We start from the raw sequence: 27,604 nt of genomic DNA on the forward strand, positions 1-27,604 counted from the left end.
TTACCCCAAACTAATTTCGCATTCTTGTACTGCTCTATCAATATTTACGTGTTTCTCGCTTTGTTGGAGATGTAATGGAACACATGATTCCTCTCCTGCAGTTTGTACAATGCAACTTCCCTCTTCTTTTGTGTTGTCAGTTACTCCATTAACCTGAGAAAAAAAACAATTATTTGTCCCTTTCACACAATCCTGATATGAGGTAGAAGAGGCATCTATGTTTTCTAATATACCTTTTTATGAATTTTTTATATTTTCTTGGAGGATGAGACTGACTTTCTTAGATAATTCATCATTTTCCTGACCAGTAAGAGCATTCTGCAATGTATTGTAGGAGTTAGTAATTACAACAAGTGCATGGAGTCACTAGAGTAATATCTCTGTACTATGATTGAAAACCTTTCGATTTAATTCTTCTATCTCATCAGTTAACATTTTTTCCTGCACAAGTGTGACACCGTGTTAAGTACTTGATGCTGATGTCTTTAGTTAGTAAAATAATATGTCATGACATATAAATTGGATACGATAGTGATTGCAATATTCTGACCTTTTTAATGCGAATATTGTTCAAGTTCATCTCCAATTCATTTTCTAGATTGTGGAGATCACTTATGCTCATGCCAGAAAATTCTCCCCCCTTCAATTTCCTGTAATAATTTTCACTGTAAAGTTTGCTAGTTGTTGACATTTTGTACCTGTAATCTGTCAGTAGCTAATTTCTTCTCTCATTAAGTCTTTGTTGATAATCAAAAACAATCATGGATGAAACACAAGTACACCATTGTTTCAGAGAGGTCAACCAAATGGCTGATTTACGGGCAAAAATGACATCCTCAAGTGGAATGGGTACCTTTTACTATTCTTTTCAACAACTTCCGAAATTCTTTTCAACAACTTCCGAAAGAATTAAAAGAACCTTTCAACTAGATAAATGTTAACTTCCTAGTATCAGAAGAAGGTTTGATAAGGCCAATTTTTTTGTAAGCTAAAATTATATATTTTTGATTCTAAGGAAGGGACTTGTATATATGGGCTAAACTCTTCTTTGAAGATTGTTATCCACCTTTTTTTATCGGAGGTAAGATCCATGTCCCCTCCTTTTGAATGTTCTTTAGAGGAAATAGACATGGAAACTTCCAAAGAAAAAAAAACAATCAACATAAGAGCTTTCTCTTTCACTTTAAGTAGGCTTATTGTCTTCGATTAACTGATTCAGACAAATGGTTGTTAAAGAAGAGTACATCCTTTTCATCACTAAGATTATCTTCCATATAAAAATCCACCTAGTTTGGAATATTCTTAATATTTGTGACCACAATCAAAAATTGTATAGAATTATAATATACATGGCCGGAAACAGTTAGAATGTCATGTTATAATCACTACTTTTACTTATAAAAATGCCATTAAATATTTTTTCTATAATATGCTTATACATTAGAATAACTTCACAAAGCATTGCTTAGGTGTAGAAAATTCTAGGATGCTCTTGGAAAATGTAATTTGTGAAATTACCAGTAATTTTCGTGAAGATCATCCAATTGTTGTCTCAACCTTTCTACCTCCGTTCGCCAGAACTGCAAGTTGAGAAAAATAGGTTTTTGACTATTGTTATTTCTACGTATTAAGAATATTACTGAGTGAAGCATTTGTTTGGTCTTATTAAATATTTTTGTTAAAATTGATTAATTAGAAGTAGTTCACTTATGTCCACCCGGATTTGCTTGTATTTATCTTTCTTAAGATACATATCCTTGTTGCTAGTTCTACAATTATGTTAGCTTGAAAGCTGATGCTTACACTTGCCGTAAAGAGGAAAACAAGATGCTGCACCGCAATAGGCAATAGCTATTGTTGACTTACTAACACAATTAGCCTATAATTATAAAGTACTAACATGATTACTGAAAATGACATTCTGATTAAGTTAAATTATGCAACTTTAACGTATTTTTGTCAATTGTCTTAAGTTAAGACTAAAGATAAGTTTAGGGGCAATGCCACATCAATGAAAGTACACAAGTTAGAGTATGTAAACACGAACTCTCTGTTTGGACATGTGGACAATGAAATTTTATTGAATTTAAATTTGTAGAAAATGCAGATTATACTAAATTTAAGATATATTAGTCTAAATAAATATTTATTTATTACTTTCTCCGTTTCAAAAAGAATGATTTAGTTTGACTTGACACGGAGTTTAAGAAAATAAAAAAGACTTTTTCATCTTGTGATCCTAAATTAAGTTATGTCAAATGTATCAAAATATCTTTGAATCTTGTGGCTTTAAACATGTCACGTGAAAAGTATCATTCTTTTTTAAACGAAGATAGTATTAATTAATATAATTAGATTACTTATTTAAGACCAATTAATATAAATTTAATTAAAGTCCAAATTCGTTGGTATAATCCATTGATTTTGGCTATGAATCATGATGAAATCACTTTGCTAAACCCAAGATGTCATCTTATCCTAGAGGTCTAGTTTGGTGTCACGTGTCAAATAACATGACATGTCAAGTAAAACAAAGAAGCCAATAAGATCATGTTGTATGTCAAAATGAAATAGCATGCCTAGTCAAATCAAAGGTCAATGGAAATACCCCATATGAACAAGTGACATATTCTAACCAATCAAATGTTCTCATGTCAACTTCAATCTAATTGGTCGAAAAGAGTCTTTCTTCATCACAACACTTCTATTCCACGGCTATAAATAGGGGATTTCATAATTTAGAAAAAACAACAATTCTAACAATAAGCTGGAGAGAGCTTGTGGATCAAATCCCATAAATTTCACTATAAGGTACAAGCATTCATGCACTCAAGTATTTCTTTACAAATTCTAGAGATCAAGATAAGATTCAAAATCAAGATCAAAGGCCCTTGAATTCAATCACAAGCCAAGATCAAGACCAACCATATTAAGGATCAAGCTTCAAGGCCTTGAATTCAAGTACAAGTCAAAATCAAGTTCATCAAGATTCAATATCTCTATCAAATTTCTTTGAATTTATATTTAAGAACAAGAATTAGAGGATTCATAGAGATTGTAACATTCACTATATTTTAAAATCAAATATTACAATTGTTGCGATATTTTCCAAACTTAACATTATTTTCTGGATGAAATATTATTGTTTACACCTCCCTTCTTAGTCAATTCCTATCTAGATCCGTATAGAGCAACATTAGTAGAAGATTACCTTGGCTTCTATTGAGGGTGTCAACAATCGATGGTGTTCCTTTTCTTCATTATATCTTTCAAATATTGATTCCATGCTGGAAAAAAAAGAAGCTAAAACATTAATTAGTCAAATGGACATGTATAACCCTTACCATGTATAAGATCATTTATTTGATTTTCTTGAATACACAATGCCAAGATAGATGAAATGCAAAAAGATACGTTATTTGGTGAGGAAATAAAGCAAATTAACATGTGGAGACATTGATTGGAACTTCAAGATAATAGACTAAAGTTAAAAAGTATGACCATTTTGAAATATAACATGCCTCATGCACTTCTCAGTTGTCCTGAACTTCCTATAGTTTCCATCAACGCGCCATCACTAGGAAGACAGAGTCTTACGCTAAAACCATAGCTGGTCAAAGTACAACAATGGTACGTAATTTCAAAGACCCTGTTAAAGTTTGGAACCCCTAAGATTCACAAAGGAAAACTAGTTATTTTCTTCACCACCAAATAGGAAAGGAAGAGCTTGCTAAAGCCTATAAGCTTATATTGGTGGGGTTGTTCTCACATTGAAAACCTTCAATCGAATAATGGATACTTCTCAGCCGCCTAAGTTTGGCAATTGATTATAAAGAGAAGAGTTAGATCCCTTATATTCCAACTGATACTGTAACATCCCCCAAGTTAATTTCATGTTCATGCAGCCTTAGGTATCATTTGTAGTTCAAAAATTAATTCCTTAGACCTTAAGAATGATTGGAAATCATTTGTGATATGTTTTGGTACCTTTATGGAGGTTTTCAACGTAGAAAGGGGCTATGCGCCGCGGTGGAAGGAAACCGCAATGGGACCCGCGCTACACCTGTCCCAAACTTTAGAGACAGCAAAAATTAGATACAATGTGTGTGTGGGGGTGGGGGGGGGGCACCGCGGACCCCCCTATGACATGGTGGATGATGCATTGTGTCCTCCTCGTATATAGGGGCTTTAGTTATTCTTTAGTAGCTTATAGTTCAGTTAAGCTATTTTAGCTTTCAGGCAGTCCAGGTATTGTCCGGAGAGACTCATTCAATTAAGTTATTAGAGGCTTCATAAGACATAGACACTAGTAGTAAGTTGTTTTCAGTTCAATTATTGACATTTGTTCCATATGTTTTCAATTTTCTATTATTATAAAAGACTATTTCAGTATTATTTAGTATTCGATCTTAGAGAATGCGAGATCAAGGATTTTTTTGGGATTAATATTATTTTTGACTGTCAGCCTACATTCGTAGAGTGGCAAACTTGATATTAGAGTCTTAGGTTCAAGAGTACTAGAATGTCTATAAAATCGCATCTAGAAGAATTCTTCTTATGGATATGAAGCACGCAACACTTATAATAGAAAAGCTACAGGGCGTTAAAAAATACCACCCTTTTTCATACTCTAGTTCGTACTATAGAGTTTAACTCGAAAAAATTTTCCTAACTCGTGCGATATTGCATTTTAGATCATGCCTTCGAAGAGAACCGCTAGTCAAAGAGATGCTACTGCTAACGCTGATGTTCCCTCAAAATCTGACACCAGAAATTAAATGTGCCTCCACCTCAGGGAGTGCAGACCAAGAGAAGAGGCCGTCTTTCTGGCCAGAACATTATTATTCAAACATCCCAACCACCAGTCGGTGCTTAGCCACCGACTACTGGAGATGCTGAGTTCAAAAGAGCTATCCAGATGTCACTCCGCTTGTTGCAACATATGATTTAATGGGCATTAATTCAATATTAAAAACAAAAATCAAAATAGAGTAGAACACTGCAAAATAAAAGAAGAAAAGCACAAGAATTTAAGAAAGCTCAATGGAGCAGAGTTAAAGTAGGAAGAAATGCTAAACGCAACATGACAAAGAAAGTTAAATTTAGCGGGTTAAGATTAATGTTTTCGTTTCCTGTATTGCTCTATTTTTCATCTTGTAATATTCACATGTTTGCTTCTTTATATTTTGAATTCCATTCATAAAGATCCTAACTCCGCCACTAAGATAGTAAAAGAAAAGTCAGCCTTATTGCACGGGACTCAGTATGTGGAGAATAATTGGAATGTGAGACACCTCCAAAACTTAATTTGAGCAATAGCCATTAAAAAAAAATTGATTTATTTTTTTAGAATTAGGATATGAAAAAGTAAAAAAGTGGAGTAGGATTGTGGGATTAAAGGCCTTTTCATTACTTTTAAAACTTGGGGATAAAATGCAATATATAAAAATATATTAAAATCTGAATACTTTAAAGAAATATATAATTTCAATTGTTGAAACCTTTCTCGAGACATAAACCTTTCTCGTCTCACCTTTTTTCGAGGTGCCTTTTCATCTTCCTTTCTTTGAAATCATAAACCGACATAAATCTCACCTTTTCATCTCATCTTCCATTCTTGAAACCATAAGCAAACGTGAGATCCCATAAATGTTCCCTAAACGTTACTAAATGTTACTGGAGAAATTTGGTTTTTTCCCAAGTTCAAATCTCTCATTATTGATAAGTTCAATCGTCTTCCCCAAGTTCAAAGCTCTTACCGTTGGTATGTTGAATATTCTTCAATCTTCTTCCTCTCAAGTAAGTTTAATCATGTTTTTTGGTAACTTTTAGCTTAATTTGGTTATTTTTTAATTGTGGTAGTATAGTGAAGCTTGGAGTTTTGCTTAAGTCAGTGAAAATCTAACCCCTTTTTTTTCATGTTCTTGATTCGTATCTTTAATGACGTTTTTCTTTGGATAATTCCTAGAAAACTTTTGCAATTTTATGTTTATTTTGTCATCTATTTTGAAATTTTTACTAAATTTTGATCGATTTTAATGGTGTTTCTGGGAATATCGTGTTTCTGTCAATTACATTATCGATATTTGTTGTGCTACTTATTCTGCATATTTTATTTGAGCATTACTCTTTTTGTGTTAATAGACCAGTGATCGATATATTGATCACGATAAAACTGTTTTTGATTGTAGATTATAAAGTACGGTTATAGCTAGAGGAGGCAGCAATAAACGATTTGCTCCTACTACTTCTACAAGTAAGAAACGAAATGCCGAAGAAGTTTCCAAAACTTCAAAAAAGAAATTAGTCAAAAAATTCGAGTCTTACTAAGAAATGAAAACAATGGTCGAGATTGATAACTACTAGGATAGTAGTGTCCAGGCTAGTGATGATGTTAAGTCTAGTGAAGAGGGGAAATGATAACGTTGGTGTAGAGAGTAGTAGAGATATCCATAGTGGAGATGAGGTTGATGATCTCCTATCCTTGCCAATTTTTGCAAGATATATCTTTGGTAAGTTGTATGACCTTGTGATGTGGATCGATGAGGTAGAATTGTTTCTGGTGAAGATTTTTATAAGAGCAAGGATGGCGGTTTATCATGACTTTAGAAAACTTCTATTTGATAAACTTTATCATGACTTTAAGAGTACTTGCTTTGGATGCTTGAGGCATATTCCAGATTCTTTTAATTTCAATGAACAAATGGTCTATTATATGTTGTTGCGATGTGTCAAGAATGACAAAAATTGCATGAAATTTGGTTGTATGTGAATGATAAGCCTTCGTATTTTGGTTTAAGAGAATTTGCATTGATTACGGGCTGAATTGCTCAACATACCACCATGAAGCAAAAATGAACAAAGTTCTTTTAAAAGGTCATAATTTTCATTTCAAGGTGACCAAAGATAAGAATATCACTGCTGCAAAGTTCATGAATTTGATCAAGGGTACTAGATTGAATAAGGAGGAAAAGTTGAAGTGCTCTTTTGGTTCATCCCCTCAATTTTTCTTGTCCACGATCTATCGAAGATTGTGAATTCAAACCATATCAAGATGGGGATGATTTAGATTTCTTCAAGAGTTATCCATGGGAAAAAAGTTTTTTTATTTAACAATGACGTATCTGAAGAAGAAAATTAATTTGAAGAAGCAATGAAAAGTGTATAACAAAAAGAAGAATGCATCGTATGCTTTGTATGAATTTTCATGAACATTTCTAGTAATTATTATCAGTCATGTAATCGATTTATGATATGCTTTTATTTATTATTATAGTATTTTATAGACTGTTGATTTATTTATTCTTCTATAGATTTTAAGTATGGATATATGCAGTTTTTACTCATCTTGAAAAGTATGTTAGAAAGTCCTTGGATTCTCCTCTTCACATTTCTCGTTTACTTAAATGGCACACAATAAAGAGTTATAATATAATCGAAGGTGATCCATTTAAGTATAATCGAACACCTGGCCACTGAACATGCAGCAGTTGATAAAGAATTAGCCACAACAGTTAATGAATACCTTGTAGCATCAATTGATGAATTGACAGAAGAGAAGAAATAAGAGAAAAAAGAAATGGAGAAGGTGGCGGATGAGGAAGAGAAGAAATAAGAATAAAAAGAGAAGAAGAAGGCAGTAGATAACGAAGAGAAGAATGAAAATGTAACATCTCGAAAATTTCTATGCCAAGATTCAAACCATTCTTATAGGCGTATAGGGTCGAAATCATCGACTTTTAATTGTATATATGAGTTAGGATCAATTCCTAAGTATTTGAAGAGTATTAGGTGTGGTTTAGGGTCATAAGGGATCTCTAAAACCAAGTCAAGTCCAAAGAATTTCTATCGACTAAGTTTTTGTATGAGTTCGTATAAGGATCAACTTCAAATGATCATATCTCCTAAAATATAATGAATTGGGTGACTCATAACCTATCAAACTGAAGGTCTTTGAGTCTTCTTTCCAATGCCACCAAGATTGCATTTTTTTCTGAGTTTGGAGTCAAATGTTATGCTTGGTTGACCAGAGAGGTCCGCAACAAATCCGCGTCGCGGACCTGCATCGAACTTGGCCAATTTTTCCAGATTTTGTTTTTTTGTCGACTAAAAAGTTGTGCGACAAGTCCGCATCGTGGACCTATCACAGACTTGTCTATTTTTCCCGATTTTGTAGGGACATTTTAGAAAAATTACTTAATATCTATATATACGAACTTGGAACGTTTTGGGGTCAAATTTTGCAGTCTTTCACCTCCAAAGAACCCTAATCTTCATCCCCTCCAATTTTTCTCTCAAACTCAAAGTATTCAAGACTCCTCATAGAAGACCAAGAATCAAAAAGCTTCAATCTAAGGTATGTGGGTTTTCATTCATCGGTTCTTCAACCCATCGAGCTCAAATATTTTCTCAACTTAGTCTATCAATTTTAAATGATGAAATCCTATGGGATTTCACATGATGGTTCCAAATGAATAGATTATGGTATATTTTAAGTTTATTTACTCCTATTGATTTATATATATATATTGACTCTTAATTTCAAGTGATGAGTTTTTATGGATTTTCATACTACGATTCCAAATGCATAGATTCTTGAATATTTGAAGTTTATTTACTTATATTGACTTATGTTGATTCTTATTTACAAGAAATGGATGGATTATCAAAGTTCTTATAAGAAGGTTTGAAAGGCAGTTTTAAAGAGCATATAGTGGGTTATTTTTAAGATATTTGATTGGATGCATTCATATCACTCTCATGCAGAGAAGTATCCTTTAAATGTATTTGAAAGTCTTTTGGAAATGAACTCACCTAGATTCTTATGATAAAGTAAGGTTGAAATGAAGTTAGACTCTAATGAATGTTATGAAGTAAATGCTTATGAAGGGGAGTCTTTATGAAATAATTGATTGATGAAAGGGCTTCTTATCCAAAGTAAGATTTCAATGTGAAAAGACAATTCTCACATTGAATCAAATGAAATGTTTAACGTTATGATATGACATGTTTGACCTCCCTATAGGTCGTCAATGCTTTTGAATATTTTTCCAAAATAGAAGGTTCGATTAACATGGTACCTGAAATGCCATCACTGATTGTAGACCTAATTATTTTATAAATCAAGGTTCATCAGTAGAACGGTAAATAGGGCATGGTAGTCATGATGATATTATAAATCAAAGGTTTTAATGAGTTATTCCACCGATGATGATTTGATGTCCAAAGTTATACAATGCTTATGTTATTATGATATATAAATGTTATTTCGTGGGATTTGAACTAGCACCGAATGTAGCATGTTGATGGGGACTCAACCTAAGGTGTTCTTAAGTAAAGTCTCATGTTGCATTAACTATGTGCCACCATAGGATCCCTTGTCGACTAGGCTTTTGTAGCCACCAAATATTAAATAATTGAATGTAACCTGAATGGAGTTCTACCCGACAAGTAGTCTCCTCATGCCAATGTAGGGGCTTATATTGGATTCAATGTAATATCTTGCATGGTCTTAAATATCGGTTATGATCACTTTCCCACAAAATGAATATTTTAGGGTTTTATATGATGATGTCTAATTCATGCATTCACTTATGCATATTGCTTGCTCATGTCTCTGTTATGTTATTTATTTCATAGCATACTCACATACTTAATACATTCAAAGTACTAACGCATACCTTTGCCTACATGATATCACCATGTAGGAACCGACGTCGCTCTCTGACCTTCTCCACGTGGCTAGCTCGAATTAGTTTGAAGATTGCTTGTGGTGAGTTCTCATGGTTCAGGAACAACATCCTTTTTATTCTAAGCTTATGTTATGTATAACATTAAGACTTTTATTAAGGTATTTCTTGACGGTTATTTTGAGGGTGAGTTAGGGACATGTCGTAGCCCCCGCAAAGTCTTTAATGTAGAAGGTATGGTTGGACATAGAAAAAAAATTTATGTTGTTTTTGACTCTTATTAAATGTGAAGTCCCTTAACTTGTACATCCGTTTTGTTTTCCACTTGATTTGTTTATCATTACCAATGAAATGCTTAATGAATGCTAAGAGGATTGGGTGAGGTACCTCCGGATGTCTCATTCGTCATGTCATATCTAGGTTCTAGGATTAGATCGTGATAAACTTGGTATCAGAGCTCGAAGTTTTGAAATGGTCCTTGGAGTCTAACATACCGCATCAAGTAGAGTCTTGTTCATTGGTGTGAAGCGCTCTACATCTATGAATAGGAGGCTATGAGACATTTTAGGAAAAGCATCACTTATTTTATGATCTTATCGTGCGATAGAGTTGAACCCTATAAGGATTCTTTCTGACTCGTGCCCTACGTATTTCAGAATATGTCTCATAAAAAAGAAAGCAACTAGAATATAGGTCGAGATGGTAGACGTTCCATTCCTGATGACCCATTCTTAAATGTCGATATCTTCAATACGGAGATTCGTTATGCCCTCATGTAATTGGTTCAAGCTATGACCACTCAATTAAATCAACACAAAGTAAGTCCGGTGAAAACGAATGTTAAGAAAAGGAAATGGGTGAAAAAGGGGAGTAATATTATAGATAATGACTTAACAATCAAAAGATGTCAAAGGGGGAGACGTTTGGCCCTTGTTTTAGGAAAGGTGATGGCAAGGAAAAGTCCTTCCTCTCATGTGTTAAGTGTGGTAAAAACCTTCTAGAGGAGTGCTTGTACAACACAGGGAGTTATTATAGTTGTGGAAAAAGTGGACATAAGGAGAAGGACTGTCCAGTGGACTCTAGAAAAAGGAGGCAGTCCAAGAATGCTCGAGGTGAAGGTAGAGCTTCTCAATCCAAGCCCGTTGATAGTTTTAGTACATCTACTATTTCCAAGTGTTCCAAGTATGGGAAAAACCATAGAAGAGAGTACTTAGTGGGGTTGGATGCTTGCTATAGGTGTGGAAAGCTGGGTCATTATACAAGGGACTGTAGGAGTGGTACTAGACCTCAGGCTCTGGCCTAGACTATAGGTCATCTGGATCAAAGTGCTACTACATCGGATGGCGGTCAGCGCCAAGAAAGATCGTATGCCTTTCAGATTCATCAGGAGTTAGAGGATTCTCCCAATGTTGGGGCTGGTAAGTTAAAGGTCTTTTATTTTGAAGCATATTCATTGTTAGATCTAATGCCAATTTGTGGTTGTTGTTGCATTTCTTTCTAATAGGTTTGATTTATATCCCAAGATATTATTGGAACACTAGTTGGTGTCTACCCCCATTGGTGAGTCGATTGTTGCTAGAAAAAAAAATCTATAAGGGTTGTCCCGTGTTTATCTTTCACAAAGTTATTTTTTGTGATCTCATTGAGCTTGACATGGTAGATTTTGATGTTATTCTTGAATGGAAGGGTCATGATTCAGTAGTAAAGGGTAAGTTCATTTCCTTTCTTAAGGCCCAAAAATTAATTTCTAAGGATTGCATTTATCATATTGTGAAGGTTAGAGATGTCAACTCCAAAAGTCCTTCTCTTGAGTTGACTCCCATGGCTAATGAGTTTTATAACATAAGTGTGCATTCTCATCCAAGTAAGGCCAATGTGTGGCCGGTGCACTTAGTAGGGTGTTTATGGGGAGATTGGATCATGTTGGTGAAAGAAAGAGGGAGTTGTAAGGGATGTTCATCGGTTGACTAGATTGGGGGTGAGGTTGAGTGGTTCCAATTATGGTGGTGCAAATTGGGTCAGAATCATCTTTGATAGTAGATGTTAAGTCGAACAATACCTTGATCCGTCATTGGCAAAGTTGAAGGAATTAGTGGGAAATAAGAAAGTAGAAGTCTTTTCCCAAGGGGGACATAGAGTACCTAGTTATCAAGGTCGTCATGATAGATAGAGAAGGACTAGATGTTCCGTATTGTGATGATTGAAGTACGCTTATTCCAATTAACGCTATGGACGTAGAGTAAGAGATAAAAGGGATCTTGTTGTGTACAATTGTCACACCCCAATCTAAATAGGGTGTGATGGGCACCCGACCCCATGCTCGCAGCCGAGCAAACCCGCTAACTCATTACGTTCTCAATCTCTTTAGAATTTTACATAAATAAGAAATGAAAAACATAACTAAGCTTTCCGAATCCTGCTTTTCAAAAAAATTCCATCAGCCCATACAACTTGTGACATACTTCATAATAACCTATCGGCTGGTGACGCCGCTTACCAAGCTGACACTCTATACCCATAACTCTATCTGCAAAGTCTCTAACTTCGAATGAAACATCATAGCGCCTATACTCTAACTCGGCAGCACTCCAGGAACAATTGGAGTTGCTAACCTCACTGCAATATCTTCTATAATAGCTTCTACTCGTCTGGGTGTACCTGCGCGGCATGAAACGCAGCCCTCGGAAAAAAAGGGGGTCAGTACAAGCTTTGTACTGAGTATGTAAGTCATGAATAGTAACATAGTAAGGAATATAAATATGAATAATAACATGGTAGAAATATAGAACATATCACAAGGTAGAGATGTAACCTGTACATATGAGTGCCTTTTAAGCCGAATGTCATGCATGCTTGTCTTATCTTTAAAAACATTTCTTTTTCATATACATAGAAAATAAAAGTCATATCACCGAACAACGTCGGCTCTCCCACATATGTCCCGCGTTCGGGCATCCCGCGTCCAGGATGAAAATTACTCTAACTGATCAGGTGGGAATGCATCTATAGCGCCACATATACACCTCCCCATATCCCCCATATACATATACATATACAAATAGACAGCATGCAAGAGAGCCCAACGAAAGTCGTATATTTATCGGAGTGACGAAAGATCGGTAACCTCCGATTGTATTATAGACTAGCCATGGTCTCTTTGTCTCACCTTGAAGGAACAATTATTATAGGATGAGACTATCAACGAAGGATAATACGAAGAGAACGTAGAATAAGGTCACAATCTTGTAAGGCGCTAAATCATATACATATGCACATAGGACCAATTTTCAAGACTCTTAGAATAATCGGAATGAGCTATGATTCAAAAAAAATTAGGACAAGAGTCATGTCAATTACCTTTCGAAAATTTTCATGGATTATATCACAATAAAACTTTTGAAATCATATACGCGTATCTAGGCACGAGAAAATATCCTTTGGAAACTCAAGAAAATTAGCCATCCTAGTGGCTCTACGAATAGGACTTTCTTGAAATTGTATAAAATGACATATACTTGTTTCATAAAAATCATACCAAAAGAAAGAGTAGCTCTATATACTTATGTCAAAACATGCCAAGAGAAAAAAGGGTAAACCTTTGTTTTGGGAAACTATAGACATTTTGGAAAACATTGACGGGTTATAAGAAAAGTAGTCATTTCCTTAGGACCATTGACACCTAGCTTTTGAAAACAAAGAAAATGTGGAAGCACTTATGAAACCATAACATCGGGATCATGCCTTGAAAGAAAAGGGTAAGCCTCACATACTTATGCTAAAGACATGCCAAAAGGAATTCTGGACTTTACATACCTGTGTCGCGCCTTACTAGCTTTTCTTATTCTTCCAACTTGTTAGTCTACATTCAAGAGAGTTGACATAGTCATTAGATTCATCACCATATACTTGTCTTAATCCTTCAAACAAATTAATTTCTAATCCGCCAAAATTTCGGCAGCATCTCCCCTATAAATACACCATCCCCGAGAATCTAACTCGGACACCATGTCAACAACCATATCAACAACAACAACCAGAAGTATATATACAATCAAATCACCTCAACTTTATACAACACAAGCTCCAAACAACTAGCATAAAACTACGATACCAAAATAGAGTTTTTAACCTTTATTTCATAAAATCTTTAACCATACCAAACGGGGGATCATGTGGCTGCAACCAGAAGAAACCACACCCTTTTTAAAACACTTTAAAGCCCTGCAACATACAACCCAACCAGCTGCACCCGCAGCGCCACAACGACAGTAAACTACGTGACTTCGATTTAGCTACTACGACTTTAATTTAGTTGTTTCCAACATCATGCATCCTCATACATTTTCTCTTCTTCCATACATAGTTAGGACATGTAATACACCTCATAACAACATCATAAACTCCAATTTGAAAGGAGAGACCTTACCTTTACCGAAACTCTCCAAAACTTGCCTCGGAAGCTCTCCTAGCGCGGCTAAAACTTTGGGGTTGTTTGGTGACGTTTTGGGCTGATCCAAACCATACATTTTCATTATAAATACCTTAATAACATCATGTTACACCCTAGATAATTAATTCATGGAATGAAATTGGAAATCTTACCTCTTTTTCTCCCCCAAAACCGAGCTCTCTCTCTCTAGCTTCAAGTTTCTCTTCTCTTCTTCCTCTTGAATTTTCTAGAATTCTCTTGGGATAAGAATGACTCTAATGAGTCATAATACACACATATATATATAAATATCTTCCATCACTTATCCATATTTGAAAATAAGTCCCTCAAATATGAATATAGACACATGACCCCTTCTTCATTATTTTTTTTCTAGAACTTTCTTTAACAAATAAAGATGACTTAATTGTCTTGCCATGTACACTTTGGTTCATATATACTCATCACATGGCCATAAAAGAGTGGGGCCCACATACACCTCTTACATGAATTTTCTTGAACACTTTGTGAAATTTCCGTTTTACCCCTAGCCTTCCACAATATTACCATAGGTCACTTTGCAAATTTTCCTCTTTTGCCCTTAGCCTTTCCCAATATTTCCACACTACTAATGTTCATAAATAATATTCATAACCAACTTGTATAAAAAAATTTGGAAGATGGTCATTCCCTTCACTTTACCACGGCTACCGTAACATATCCAACCGTATTAAATATGGGATATAACAACAATAGATAGGTAAGAGTATATTTGTGTCCTCTTGGTAGGAGTTCATGAAAATGTGGATGTAGAAATATTAAGGTCGGCATGAAAATTCTTAAATGATTATAACTTCAAGGGAGTCATAAAGTGGTTAAAATGGTAGGCTTGAATACGTGGTTATAGGTATATGGGTAATGGTAGTAGGCTATTGATGACTACTCATTAAGGGTTTCAAATGAGTGTATTAGATTGGTTATAAAACTAGACTTGAATGTGGTATTGATGGAATGTGGGTGAATATGATGTATTGGGTGTTTCATTATTAGGTCTCAAGGTTTGTGGAATATGGTAGTAAGGGGTACTAGTCCCGGGATAGATTTTCCTATAGAGGTATAGGATCCTAAGGCATTTTGATAAGGTGGCCTATGAATTTGATTTGTCATTGGAGTTTGCCCCGGTTTATTCGATATTTTATGTGTCTATGTTTTGACAATATCTGGGAAATCCAAGTTTCATTGTGCCTTTGGAGATAGTGAATATTGATGATAATTTAACCTATGAAGAGGTTTCGATTAAAAATCCTAGACCGGCATGTCAAGATATTGAGGAATCGGGAAGTTCCATCCGTCGAAGTCCTTTGGAGAAATCAACAAGTTGAAAGCGCTACATGGAAAGTGGAAACGGATATAATGAAATGTTACCCTCATATTTTTCACTCTACTCAAGCCTAAGGCACTAAGTTATCCATGTTCAAGTGTTTAAGGCTCCTATGTTTCAGTTTTGTAAGTCTTCATGTGCATGCATATTCATGAAGTTGAATTTTAAAGTTATGATTTATGCTAAAGTATAGAGATTTCATGTTTGATGCATTTCAAGTGTCATTGTATATATGTTGGGTTGCTAGTCCTCGTGCCATGTCCTTTTTATGCTAGTGATTCTCATTCGAGGACGAATGTTTCCAAAGGAGAGATTTTTTAACATCTCGAAAATTTCTATGCCAAGATTCAAACCATTCTTATAAGCGTATAGGGTCGAAATCATCGACTTTTAATTGTATATATGAGTTAGGATCAATTCCTAAGTATTTGAAGAGTATTAGGTGTGGTTTAGGGTCATAAGGGATCTCTAAAACCAAGTCAAGCCCAAAGAATTTCTATCGACTAAGTTTTTGTATGAGTTCGTATAAGGATCAACTTCAAATGATCATATCTCCTAAAATATAATGAATTGGGTGGCTCATAACCTATCAAACTGAAGGTCTTTGAGTCTTCTTTCCAATGCCACCAAGATTGCATTTTTTTCCGAGTTTGGAGTCAAATGTTATGCTTGGTTGACCAAAGAGGTCCGCAACAAATCCGCGTCGCGGACCTGCATCGAACTTGGCCAATTTTTCCAGATTTTGTTTTTTTGTCGACTAAAAAGGTGTGCGACAAGTTCGCGTCATGGACCTATCGCAGACTTGTCCATTTTTCCCGATTTTGTAGGGATATTTTAGAAAAATTACCTAATATCTATATATACGATCTTGGAATATTTTGGGGTCAAATTTTGCAGTCTTTCACCTCCAAAGAACCCTAATCTTCATCCTCCTCTCTCTCAAATCATCCCCTCCAATTTTTTCTCTCAAACTCAAAGGATTAAAGGCTTCTCATAGAAGACCAAGAATCAAACTTTCAGCCTAAATGTTTTCTCAACTTAGTATATCAATTTTAAATGATGAAATCCTATGGGATTTCACATGATGGTTCCAAATGAATAGATTATGGTATATTTTAAGTTTATTTACTCCTATTGATTTATATATATATATTGACTCTTAATTTCAAGTGATGAGTTTTTATGGATTTTCATACTACGATTCCAAATGCATAGATTCTTGAATATTTGAAGTTTATTTACTTATATTGACTTATGTTGATTCTTATTTACAAGAAATGGATGGATTATCAAAGTTCTTATAAGAAGGTTTGAAAGGCAGTTTTAAAGAGCATATAGTGGGTTATTTTTAAAATATTTGATTGGATGCATTCATATCACTCTCATGCAGAGAAGTATCCTTTAAATGTATTTGAAAGTCTTTTGGAAATGAACTCACCTAGATTCTTATGATAAAGTAAGGTTGAAATGAAGTTAGACTCTAATGAATGTTATGAAGTAAATGCTTATGAAGGGGAGTCTTTATGAAATAATTGATTGATGAAAGGGCTTCTTATCCAAAGTAAGATTTCAATGTGAAAAGACAATTCTCACATTGAATCAAATGAAATGTTTAACGTTATGATATGACATGTTTGACCTCCCTATAGGTCGTCAATGCTTTTGAATATTTTTCCAAAATAGAAGGTTCGATTAACATGGTACCCGAAATGCCATCACTGATTGTAGACCTAATTATTTTATAAATCAAGGTTCATCAGTAGAACGGTAAATAGGGCATGGTAGTCATGATGATATTATAAATCAAAGGTTTTAATGAGTTATTCCACCGATGATGATTTGATGTCCAAAGTTATACAATGCTTATGTTATTATGATATATAAATGTTATTTCGTGGGATTTGAACTAGCACCGAATGTAGCATGTTGATGGGGACTCAACCTAAGGTGTTCTTAAGTAAAGTCTCATGTTGCATTAACTATGTGCCACCATAGGATCCCTTGTCGACTAGGCTTTTGTAGCCACCAAATATTAAATAATTGAATGTAACCTGAATGGAGTTCTACCCGACAAGTAGTCTCCTCATGCCAATGTAGGGGCTTATATTAGATTCAATGTAATATCTTGCATGGTCTTAAATATCGGTTATGATCACTTTCCCACAAAATGAATATTTTAGGGTTTTATATGATGATGTCTAATTCATGCATTCACTTATGCATATTGCTTGCTCATGTCTCTGTTATGTTATTCATTTCATAGCATACTCACATACTTAATACATTCAAAGTACTAACGCATACCTTTGCCTACATGATATCACCATGTAGGAACCGACGTCGCTCTCTGACCTTCTCCACGTGGCTAGCTCGAATTAGTTTGAAGATTGCTTGTGGTGAGTTCTCATGGTTCGGGAACAACATCCTTTTTATTCTAAGCTTATGTTATGTATAACATTAAGACTTTTATTAAGGTATTTCTTGACGGTTATTTTGAGGGTGAGTTAGGGACATGTCGTAGCCCCCGCCACGTCTTTAATGTAGAAGGTATGGTTGGACATAGAAAAAGATGTTATGTTGTTTTTGACTCTTATTAAATGTGAAGTCCCTTAATCCGTACATCTCTTTTGTTTCCCACTTGATTTATTTTTCATTACCAATGAAATGCTTAATGAATGCTAAGAGGCTTGGGTGAGGTACCTCCAGGTGTTTCATTCGCTGTGTCACTTCTAGGCCCTAGGCTTGAATCGTGATAGAAAAAGAAAAAAATGAAGAGGAAAAGATAACAGGAGAAGAAGAAGAGAAAGAACAAAAGAAGGAGAATAGGGAAGAAAAAGAAGATAAAGAAAAGGAGAGGATGGAAGATAAATAAGAGGAGAAGATGGAAGAGAAAGAAGAGAAGAATAAAGGACAAGAAGGATTGGCCACTGATAAGGCAGAAGAGGAAAAAAAGGAAAATAATTGAAAAAGACGGTGATGAAAATTTAGTGGACATGATGGGTATTGTTATTAAACTCAATGGTATGGATATTGGTGATGAGACAAATAATTGATTTTCACGCCCCGGGAGGGTACCCTAGACGTAACCGGCACTTAGAAACCATTTCTGGCTCCCAAGCGAACCACATAGCCTGATCACACATCCGTTCATTCAATCATTCAGCGGAAAGTTTAAAAATAAAGAATAATTTAGTGGGCAACTCAAATCACCCATCCAACTCGAAGAATAAATGTCATGGGCCAACAGATCAACTAAAATATTTGACATTTAAAATAATTTGACAAGAATAACTCAAGGATAGGAATACTCAATTGACTCATCACTATCTAGTCTATGAAGCCTCTATCATTACTATCTAATTGGTGCCGATGACATGTTCATGGCTATCTCAATTAAATATAAAAAGGCTAACTCAATTTAAGAATACACAGACGGTGTCCTCCGAATGTAGGGGAGGACTCACCAATACGCTGAGTGCAAATAGATCCCCAATGATGCTCCTATTGACAATCTCATAAACCTGTCTCTGCATCATGAAATGATGCAGTCCAAATGGCGTCAGTACGTGGAATGTACTGGTATGTAAAATGGCAGAATGAAACATACCTCAAGGAAGAATAATGTTGGTTCAAATATCTCAACTCAGGAAGATAAGAGGGACTCAAATAAAGCATCGTAAATCTAAAGTAAGGATACAGTTTAGACAAAGACCAATCATCTACCATACAATCCAACCCAATTATGTATAATACAGTTCAACCAAATCATTTATAATTCGATCCCTTTCAATCATGTACACTCCGATTATATACACTCAACTCAACAATCAACTCAATAATCAAATCCAATCTAGTCACATACCATTCTATTCAATCCAATCATAATTCATCTATTCCAATTCGACCATATACAATCTACTCAACATTCAACTCAACAATCAGCTCAAAGGACTCAACTTAGTAAATATGCAAATTAAATTATGCAACGTTTTATAATTCAACTCAAAGGACTCAACTCAATAAATATGTAACAACTCACTAAAGTGTCCTAAGTCTAACAAGAAATAGTTTAGACAGGACTAACTCATAAGCATATAGCAACTCACTCAACTCAACTGACTCAGAGTACTATCAAGACCTAAATGGGAGTTTCTCTTAACTGACAATCATCACTTATGAGCCAGTGAAAGTACAACAAACCGACGTTGTTGCCGCGTCCGTTCATACCTTGCCAGGGTATGAACGAATCAACCAATCATGGATCCAATCCAACTAAGTCCTATAATGTCAGGACAAATCTCTCGGGGAAGCATTCGACTTTAACGGTTCAATCCCCCCTACGTTTGGAAACACAGGTATTGGGTTCGAGTATGGACTATACTCTTGCCTAATTCGGTGCTCGATACTCCTCCCATGACTTCATGCTCATAAAACTCTTCCAATCATCTCAAACAAGCCCTCACGGCTAGTTTCATATGGAACATTCTCACCTCATCAACTCTGTTCTCATTTCAACTCAATCAAGCCTCATTGGACCTTCTTTCAAATCGACTCATCTCAAATCATCAAACTCTTCTCTTTAAAAATTTATACAATCTCAACTCAATGGATGCAGAAAATATTATGTACATTAAAATATAATTTCAAAATATTCCTAAGACTTCAATCAACTCAAATTATGCACATCACATACCACAAAATCACATTAGACTCCAATTCACTTCATCACATAACATCCTCATCAATATACCTCTTCGTCAACTATTCTACATATATTAAATAAGCACCATTCACATCATCACTCACATCGTCATCATATATTATCATTTACATCACCATCAAACATTATTATCACATCATTGTCAAGTACCATCATCACATCAATCATCAAACATCTACTCCAAAAATCCTTATTTTTGTCCTATGTTCATTTTATAGAAGCAAAGGGACATTCTTAGCTAACCAATTCATTCTTTTTCATTCCAATCAATACATATATATACACACAACTATCCATCTCAACCTCAAGACATTTATGACAAGAAATCTCATCTTGGGTTCATGTGAATGAAACATGAACCCATACTCTCAACAAAACTCAACTCAAGAATATCGTCAATACCTATAAATCTATATACAAGGATACATTTGTAGTTAATAATATGAAAAATAACTATTTAGCAACTCAAATCATTAAAATCATCAATCAACCATTTGTATCTAAAAACATTCCATAGTTTAGGGAAAACTTTCAAGAAAATCCTTTCTAGAAGGTGCAACTCTTTCACAACTCCTATTCAACACATCTATGGGCATATAGAAGAACTCAATCCATATTTTAGGTTAGTCTTACATACTTTGTTTGAAGACTTTGAAGAAAACCTTGTGTTGGGTCTCCAAGGGAGAACTAAAATCTTGAAGCTCTTGGACCATTCTTGTTGGAAATGGAGAAGATAAAGAAGAGAGAGAGAGAGAAGCTCCTAGGGCTTTTAGAGAGAGAGAGAGAGAGCTGAAAAATGAGCTCAAAATGGACTAGGGTGATACATATATAATTTGGGACAATTCCCAAATTATCCCTCCTCAAAAGTTCTGAAAATAGGCTAAAAATGCACATCGCGCCTTTGCAGCGCCAGGCTGATTACGCCTAAAACCTGCACACCTCGCAGTGGCGCGCCGCGCCAGAGACCAAACTACTGAGGCATGTTTCTGGCGCGATAGTGGCGCGTCGCGCCCTTACAGCGCCAAGGCCAAAATTTCTGGGTTCTGGAAAATTGGACTGAAAAGCCCTGCACAACTTTTAGCGGCGCGTCGCGCCAGGGGCCAAACTACTGAGGCATGTTCCTGGCACCACTATGGCGCCAAGCCCAGATTTCCAGTAGTTGAACCTCAGGCCTGAAAATCTCTGTTGTGCTTGTTCATCTTAGGATCGCCACATCTTTCGACTCCGAACTCCAAAATTTACATTCTTGGTGGCGTTGGAAAGAAGACTCGACGACCATTAATTTACTAGGTCGTGGGCTACCCAGATCGTCATATATCAAAAGATAGGGTCGTTAGAAGTCAACCCCTCATGCAAACTCCTCCTCAAACTTAGCCACGACGAACCTTTTTGCTTGATTTGGTCCTAGGGGTCCTTCATGACCCCACATCACCTCTAACGCTCTTTAATTACTTAGGAACTCATTCTAACTCATGTGAAAAATTTCAAGTCCTCCGGTCCGAGTCTACACTCACGTGAAGAAATGTTCGAATCTTAGCGAAAAAAATCCGGGGTGTCACATCGATATTATTCGTGTTTTAAGACAATTGATTTTTAAAATAGTTTGTTGTTCTGTTGTTTTGATGGATGGTTGGATAAGACAATAATTGTTTTGATGGATGGTTGTTTTGACAAACAATTTAACTTGTTTTATTATGAATGTTTTCTAGATTGCTTATGAAGTTGTATTTCATAGTATGCGTTTTCTTATCATTATAAAAGATCTTCTTAATTATTTATAGAATTATATCACTGTCAATTATTGACTTTAGAATTACATGTTTAATATTTTAGACCGCATTGTCTTCCTATTAATTATATAGGACTGTTTTTATTAGTGGATTACAATCACTGTTGATTTATAATATTATCGACCATGAATAAAATATATAATAGTGTAATAATTTAAGAGAAATATTTTTATTTATTCAGTAGTACTACATTCTTGTTACATCTTTCCAAAAAGCAAACACGAACAACAAATCATATAATATAATTTTCAAGTCTTTCTCTTTTTCTTCAGCCAAAATCAATCTTTGTTTTAGTTTATCCCTATTCGATGTCTTTTAGCAACCCTTTCAAGTGATTTCTTTGGTCTTCGACTTCTTTGAATAAAGTCATTAGCAGATCCATATTTTCTTCGGAGTTCCAAAACCTTTCTAATATTTGAAACTTGGCAACGCTTTGAAAATTTGAGGTCTTAGGTCCCAGGCTCAACTTTGATGGGCTACTAGTTGATGAATTATTTTCAAGCCACTTAAAAATAGAACATACGCCAACTTCACAGTTAAAGAATTATCGACCTGAGTTTGTAAGGGTACGTGATGCTTCAACATAGCTGGATTACTACAACGATAAATGTACAACCTTTTTGCATGAATTTGATGCTTGAGACATTGTAAAAAAAAGTTTGAGTTGTTTAAAACAAAATAAGATGAAAGTGTTAATGAAGCAAAAAAATATGAGGAATTGCCTTCCTTTTATACAAAAAAATAAATAAATGTTACCTGAAAAACTAATAATTTATACTTTATTAGTGTTTGAGAAATTGAATATTTGACTATTGTCAATGTTGGACATAGTATATAGACCATTAACAGAATCATACTTTCTCAAGTGTATGGTTCATGTTGGACCAACAAGATCTAAACTCCATTATTGGTAAGGTATATGCGAATTAATAGAATGATCCAAACATGATTGGTACTGCACTTATTAGAATATGATACGTACATATAGATCATAACTAGTAGATCATAACTAGTAGAATTTAAAAGGAGGATAATAAATTAATAAATAATTATATTGTTGAAATTTTTCCAATTAAAAAGTTTAAACAAGTCATGTGATCATGTAAAGGTCCACGTAAATTGAGGGTGGTGATCAATGATATATGTACGAGGAAGAGTTGTAGTTATACAATCAACATCCTCAAAGTAATGTTTGAGAAAGTATAAGTATGTTGTAAGCACCAAAGGCTAAGAAGTAATACATGAACATATGACTATCCATGTTTACCATGATAGAATAGCTAGCACCAACATTAAGAGTGTCGATCATGTAGAAAAAAGTCGGTAAGCATGAATACCCATATTCTGTTGTCCCTCGGACCATTTTCTTAGTAATCACACCTCCCATTCAGCATTCCAGTAGCTTGGACTACAACAAAAAATATACTAAAATTAACCATATGAATCTGTTTAACATTTGGACCCTTTCCATCATGATACAGATTCACACAAAACGATGTAATGACTTTGGTCGACATTTTTCTATGACTGCTGATGGCATGTTCAACACCATAACTATGATCGCCAATGTACTTGTAGATATGAAATCTGTCTGAGCACTCATACTTTCTCACCCGCAATATCTACCCACAAATATGAGATACCCATTTCACCTTGAAATATTTAGTACAACTTTTCATTATTGGGAAAATTAAAAGACTTCATCACCACCGCTTCGACTAATAACAATTGCAAATCACTCTTGATATTGAATGTTTGATTTATGTAGAAATTAGTTCCATCGGAGAAGAAATGGTTGGGTTGTGATCCTAATCTCCATTCTCCGTGTATTTCTTCAAAATGTTCAGAATACTCCACATCTATTCGTTGATCTTCCATATCCATTGGATGATCATACATATTAATTGAATCATCACCCAAGATCTCATTTGAATGGTCACTCAAGCTCTCCTTTGGATGATCACCCAACCTCTCATTTTCAACCGAATCATCATCATCATCGTTAAATGAATTCGTTGATTTTATTGGAGACCTCGCAATAACATTTATGTTCAATATAAGTCTAGAGCCAACGGCAACAATATCCAACATGTACAAGCCGACATTCCTATTATTCTTTATGAATGTGAGATGTATTTTTCTCCTCCCATTCATTTGATAGCTAAGCACCAAGTCGCATGACTCGCATGCTAACTACACCGGCCTTAATTGCGCTTGCAATCATATAATCATTGCGACGCAACGCAATGGGCACTATCATCTTACAGTTTTTCTCTTTTGCAATTTTTTTTAATTAATGAAAAATAAGATTCATATTTGTTGGAGGGTGGGGGGAGGACTAAAAGTGTATTATTAAAAATTTGGGAGTTGATTTTGTATGTTTTGTAAGTCAAATTGATGCTATCATTATTAGTGTTTATTTACCTAAATTTTTAAAAATTGTGTCTAAATATCCAAATAAATTTTAAAAGTGGCTATTATGCCAACTCTTCCCAATATGTGTGCCTAAGTATAATGGTGGGTTGAATATTAACTATTAAGGGACGCAGGAATTGGAACCTAGCCTTAGTGGGAAAATTTCTACAGTAACTAGTGGTGGACAAAGATTTATTATTTGCCCGAGTGCTAAGGAGAGATAACTCACGAAGGGAAGATTGATTCAGTTGCACATTAATGTGGATGATTTGCAGAGAATCTATGTGGATCAACTGTTTCGCAGGAATGGCAATGGGGAAGGAGGGTACGAGGCGGGTTTAGAGCTAGGCGGGGCGGGTTTAGAGTTATGTCGGACAGGGCGGATGTGGGGCGGGTTGAAGTAATTATTATGAAAATTAATGTAGGGCGGGGCGGGTTGTTTGTTTATGCGGGTTTAAGGTATCTAATAGGAATCTGAAGAAAATTAAATCTTTGTAATTAGTAAAATTCAAATATATAAACTATTTATATTAAATTTTGACTTTAATTTTAACTTTTCTTTTTTAAAAAAAATTAAACTAGATAAATGTTAATTAGAGTTAATTAGGAAATAATTATTGAAATGTTAACTAGAAATAATTAATTAGTTATTGAGATGTTAATTAGTGAAAAATGAAAAAAAAATTATGAATGAATTTTATTTTTCATATTAAACTCAATTAAAAAAAAATATTAAAATTTATGCGGAGCGGGTTTGGGTGCATATGGGGCGGGACGGGTTGAAAATGAAAAAAATTGTAATGCGGGACGGGATGGAGCGGGGCGGTTTAAAAATTTGCGGGTTGAGCTCAACCCTCCCCGCACCTCCCTATTGCCATCTCTATTTCGGAAACATCCTATCATTTGTATGTTGGATGTACATGCATGGTTTAAAAATGTTAGGAATCACTGGTGCAATGAATTGGCATGAACATGCAACCTGATAATGTAAGACAAGTATTTCAAGAATAAGACGAAAGCATTGAAAGCTTATCTAGGAGGAGATTATAGTTGTTCCTTGGGGGGCAATGATATGTCAAACTTGAAGGGCCCGAAACTGAAAGCTGATTAAGGGACAAACTATATACAGAGAGGGTCCATACACAAATCAAGGAATTAATAGATAATCTGAGTTTACCTTATCTTTTCAAGAAGCTACATAGGTGTAGAGGAATTATGCAGAGAATATACATGTAACTAGCTTTTCCTTGCTTGAGGCCTCTGTACATTTCATTCTGCTAGAAAATGGAGATGTTGGGATGCTCATTGTTCTTACACTGATTTTGTTTGTTTATGGTAATATAATATTCACAATGTTACCAAAACAATAAAACAAATCGTAGACAAAATGGCAATAAGATTAGTTGCACGAAAGTAAGACGAAACGAAACGAATGGGATTCTAAAAAACAATATATGTGGTCGAGCATTAAGTTGAGGGACTGTACTATAAATTCTTCTCTTTTTTTATTCTTGTTACTTGTGTAGAAAGGCTATAATGGGAAGGAAACCGGAATTCAGAGAATTCAATCCACAGTTATTTGGTGGAGAGTGGAGACTCCTAGCTAATAAACTACTCTCTCATCAGTTCATTATTATTTGGTGGAGAGTGGAGACTCCCAGCTAATAAACTACTCTCTCATCAGTTCATTTTTATTTGTTCCTGATAAATCCATAATATAATAGAACCTCTCTCTAAATAGATACAGGTTCAAGGTCCAAACTTTAGAAAAAAATTGTGGACATCATCGAAGAAAATAATGTTGATGATGATACAATACCTTTGCGACTAGTTACAATAAGAAAATACTTATCATGTCTAGAGCTCTTCACAATTTTTTGGTGCAATTCGAGAAGACAACATCAGAACTTTGGATGCAATAAGAAAAGTTAGAAATAAACTTCAATTGGATTTAAATTTTACAATCCCATGTTGAGATTGGAGAAAAATATTATCTTAAAATATTTATTGATTTACTGAGTATTGAGGAGGTTCTACTGTAATTGATGTATAATTTTTAATGGCCTTGAAAGATAATTTGAAATAAGTAGTTAATCCTAAAAGTAAAATAGTAAAGCTCTTGATATAAGACAAATCAAATCAGAAATTATTTTTTATATAATGAATAAGTAAAAGTGAATGATCTGAGTATATGTCTTTGGAGCAGTTGTTGATTCAATAATCGTACAACAAAAATATTGAGCAGAGAGGTAGAAAACGATATAACTAACATGACAAAGAAGGGAAAAGGAACACATCCACCCATCACAAATTGAATGACAAAATATTCCAAAGAGGTATATTCCCGTAAATGGCAAGAAAAAATTAAAGATAATAACGATGAAGACGATGATATGATGCGATAGGACGAAGATATGATGAAACGGGTTAACACCATGACCATATACGAACTTGCTAAATTTTCCGCAAGTCTTTGATGAACATTAAAGGAAGCTCGATCAAAAATAACAATTTCAATTAAAATTCTACAAATTGTTATAACTTCTGTTCGAACGGACATTATAACAAAAATGTCAAAGTTTTTATCAATATTAGTTAATTGTCTTCCCTATAGGTTTTGAAGACATTTTCAAAGCGTGCTAGTTGCATCTAAAAAATCATATTTTAATAACAATTAAGATATTGCGGTTAATTAATTGCCGCTAAAAATTATTTTTGGTGTAGTGAGAACACATCGTGTCTCAGTTGCCATTCAAATCAAAGATTGAACAAAATAGCTACAGTAGACTATTTAGTCCAATTGAATCATTTTTGTTTTCTTAAGGAAATTAAAGGAGAAGAAGAACCTGGAACTTGAGTATTCGTAGAGTCGTCCTGTATTGGAAAAGATTGTGAGTCCAACTTGAGCATCACAAAGGATTGCTAGTTCCTTGGCTTTCTTAACTAACCCGCTTTTACGTTTTGAGAAGGTCACTTGCCTGCTTGCCGGATTGTCAATTCTTCTGATCACGATTTTCCCTCTTGCCATAATTGATAATTTGATCAAGTGTGGTTTCCTTTGTGTTTCACTAAATGAGAGGGGGTTGCTGTTTTTGATGCTATAGAATGAAGAAGGATTTTATTTGGTTGGGAAAAATTATGATTAGGTACAAAACCACTTGCTTGTTTTGATGAAACCCT

At 34.7% G+C, this 27,604-nt stretch overlaps 1 long non-coding RNA gene and 1 pseudogene across 1 annotated transcript; both read right to left on the reverse strand.

Annotated features, from left to right (window-relative positions):
• Positions 1-27,604, reverse strand: LOC129877086 (MADS-box transcription factor 23-like; annotated as a pseudogene).
• LOC129877087 (uncharacterized) lies at positions 13,421-14,369 on the reverse strand. The gene is made up of 3 exons (XR_008763466.1): positions 14,292-14,369; positions 14,116-14,197; positions 13,421-13,548 (listed from the first exon to the last, which is right to left on the reverse strand). It is a non-coding gene; the product is annotated as an uncharacterized LOC129877087 (long non-coding RNA).

Source organism: Solanum dulcamara, chromosome 12 (genome assembly GCF_947179165.1).
Source record: "Solanum dulcamara chromosome 12, daSolDulc1.2, whole genome shotgun sequence".
Lineage (NCBI taxonomy): Eukaryota > Viridiplantae > Streptophyta > Magnoliopsida > Solanales > Solanaceae > Solanum > Solanum dulcamara.